This window comes from Solanum tuberosum, unplaced genomic scaffold, assembly GCF_000226075.1.
Source record: "Solanum tuberosum cultivar DM 1-3 516 R44 unplaced genomic scaffold, SolTub_3.0 scf00180, whole genome shotgun sequence".
In the NCBI taxonomy this organism is placed as follows: Eukaryota; Viridiplantae; Streptophyta; class Magnoliopsida; order Solanales; family Solanaceae; genus Solanum; species Solanum tuberosum.
The window spans coordinates 908,021-911,599 of NW_006239107.1; positions in this window are offsets into that span (position 1 = coordinate 908,021).

A 3,579-nucleotide genomic window follows, 5' to 3' on the forward strand; every position below is an offset into this window, starting at 1 on the left:
AAAAAAAAAAAACCCCCCGCCCCCCCCCCCCCCCCCCCCCTTATTTTTTTCTAATTTCAATTTGCTTGATTTGACAGTGGAGATCATTAATTAATTGACTTTATTTGTTGCCAGTCAGTCTTTATTTTTTTAAAAATAAAATACATTGTAGTAATGCACCATTTTTCAGTACTCTTTTCTTAATTCCTCTATGAATTTAAAGAACGAGAGTGAGAGCAAAGAAATTTGGTCTATTATGTGAGTGACTGTAATTTTGCGCCAAAATTGTAAAGACAGAGATATGGTTGAGTCACACTTTAATAAGGGTAAAGTTGGACTTTTTCCCCTAGTGGCTAGTGCAAAGACACTTTAGGGTACGTTTGACGCGAAGAATATTTTTCATGAAAAATGTTTTTTCTGAAAGTTTTTTTTTTTTTTGGAATTTAAGTTGATTTATTTATTTATTATTGCTTGATAATTATATAAATAAATAAAATGTCATTTCAAAAGTAATTATATGTAATCTAGTAAAAAATTATAGGTGTGAAAGGGGGTGGGGTGTAGGACATTGGGTGGGTGGGAAGATACAATACACATAAAATATTAATTATAGAACTTGTTTTTCGTATTTATATTAAGAAAGTTAGTTTTTTCTCACTTTTAAGGAACTTGTTTTCTTAGAGAGAAAAAAAATATTTTCTAAAAAAATTTGTCCAATCAAATATGGAAAAATAAGAAAAACGAAAATGTTTTCTTCCATTCCAAACACACCCTTAATCTAGAGATTTTTTCTTATTAATAATAGTGTAACGGTTGAAAAAGTCTCACATCGGTCAATTATGAAATATTGAGTGGTCTTTTTATATGAGTCCGGAATCAAAAGGGTAATTTTTTTCCTTCAAAAAACATAAACGGCATATCAAAAAAAATTAAACCAAGAGAGTAAAATCGCTCCTGAGGGAGCGATATCTTTAGTATAAAATTGACTCCATTTATGCCGTTAAAAGAAATTAAAATCACAGCCACAACAATGATTTAGTCAAAAAAATATTTATTGTTTAAAACTAAAATCGCTGCAGCGATCTTTTAAAAAAAATATATAAAATGAAAATCGCTGCTCAGCAGCGATTTTCTTAAGATTTTTTTTTTTAAAAAAAGTAAAATGAAATCGCTGCATGAGCAGCAATTTTCCTCAATTTTTTTTTTTTTTAATTATCTTTGCTTTGGCCTATTGTTCAAAAAAAATTCCTAATAAAATTGCATGTATCAACAGCCTATTGTTCAAGTACTACTGATAAAAAAATTTAAAAATGTTTGAGGAAAATCAAAAATAAAAAAATTTAAGAATTTAATTTTAAAAAATAAATATTTTTTAGACAATATCGCTGTTGGGGCAGCGATTTTAATTTTCTTTTTTAACGGCGTAAACGGAGTCAATTTTGTACTAAAGATATCGCTCCCTCAAGAGCGATTTTACCCTTTTGGTTTAATTTTTTTTTGATATACCATTTATATTTTTTAAAGGAAAAAAATTACCCTTTTGGTTCCGGACTTCTTTTTATATGACTTGAACAATCCTCACATTTTAAGCTAGTTATTGGGTTGGGGTAGAAACAAGACCCCTGAATTCTCGTTCATGATATTGGATATGACTTATTTTAAAATTATTTACGCTTCAGATGTTCAGTTCTAAACACGAGGGGGTGTTGAAGAAGTCTCACAAGTCACACCGATCAATTATGAGATGGATAATCTCTTTATATGACCTAAGATAATCTTTTATCTTTTGTTGTTTAAACTTAAAATTGATCCAAGATCCATTTGTTTAGCGTAACATTCATTTTTTACGTGCTTCTATGTATTGCTAATCTAACACATATTATAAATTACTGCGCACTCGAATGTAAAGTGCACTGTATGAATGACAAAGCTATAGCTCGTTGAAAACCTAATTAATTTTCATAAAAGCTTGTAATATATATATATTTGCACTTTTGAAATCTATAATTGGCTTAGAGCCTTTTATCAAAAATTAAAATTAAATTATCCTTAAAACGTTCGTGTTAAATTAAATTAGGCCCATCTTCCCTAATTAAGTGCAAATTGCTGCAGAGTCTTCGTCGATGTGGTTATTTTCCATTTAAATACATTGTAGTTTATTGTTTTTTCAGTTTAAATACATTGTATTCAATTATTCATTTATTCTTGTCAAAAGTCAAAACAAAGAACTTAACTCGACTAGCACGTCAAAAAATATGAAGCAGTCCTATACGCATCCACAAGGTGATGTGAGGAGTATGTTATTAAAAGGGACTTTATATCGTTTATTTGACCAAATTTTCAAAATCTACTTATATTTTGATACTAATCGTTTGAGTTTGGCTAGTTTGTTTGAAAAATATTTTTGTCAATATTAGAACAACAATTTATGATTGATCAACATTACAAAAGTGTTCCTCTAAAAGTTCGCCAAACACCTCAATCCAAAGCAAATAGGAAGACCAAACAATTTAAGTTGCGGAAAGCAAAGTTAAAATAAGATTTTCTTTAAAAAGAAAATAAACATTATTTTTAGTTTTCCATAAGCTTAGGCTTCTTAGCTAAGTAGACTATATTAACCTCTTTCTCAAGATATATATATATATATATATACACATTGCTCTGTTATAATTAGTTAGAAATAACCCTGCAAGTAATATAGTCTAAACATTATTTTTGTACAATTTGGTAGATGGTGCAGATATATAGCGGACAAGGTGCAGTTATATGCATGAATAATACATAAAAATCTAATGCCTTTAATCATATAATTACATTAAGGAATCCAAATGACCCTAATTAAGAAACATTTGGAGAGATAGCTTCAAACAAATGAATAATCATAATAATAGGAATCCTATCGAGAAAAAAGAGGCATAAATATCACCTCTTGATTCAATCCATCTTCCTTGGTCTCCCCAACACACTTTTGATACGAAAGAAATCTCCGTCATATTCATATCTTTTCTGGTAGCTTTCATATATTTTGTGGGTCATAATTATCAGAAGTTATATTCATTCAGAATTTCGACTTTAATGGGTTTCAACCCATAATTTATATTGTACATTTAACCCAGATAATTATTAATTAATAATGAACTTGATTTAATTACTAGAGATCTAATTAATTTCATTGACTCCAATTTGTTTGGGATGATATCATTTGACGTGTAGACGTTGGACAAAATTGGCCCTTTTTCATTCAAGCAGGAATAACATTTAGTGGGAGGCCATCGTTGAGCTACTTTGCTAGTGATAGAATTTTTTGATAAAAAAAATTAAATTGATGATAAAATTATTCTATTTCGAATAATTCAGCATCAAAACTAGTCACTAATTTTCCCTCTCTAAATTACAAATTTATCCAAGATGATTACTTATAACCTAATGATTTGATTGTGTATGAAATTTTATATATTATCCCTATATAAAAAAATTAACTCATGAAAGACATTGTGGATCATAACTAAATGAATTTAATTTGTTTTTTTTTTGTTGGTGTTTGACATTTTTTTTATTAACTCAATTGGATTGTGTGTGTGTGGGAGGAGGGGGTGTGGG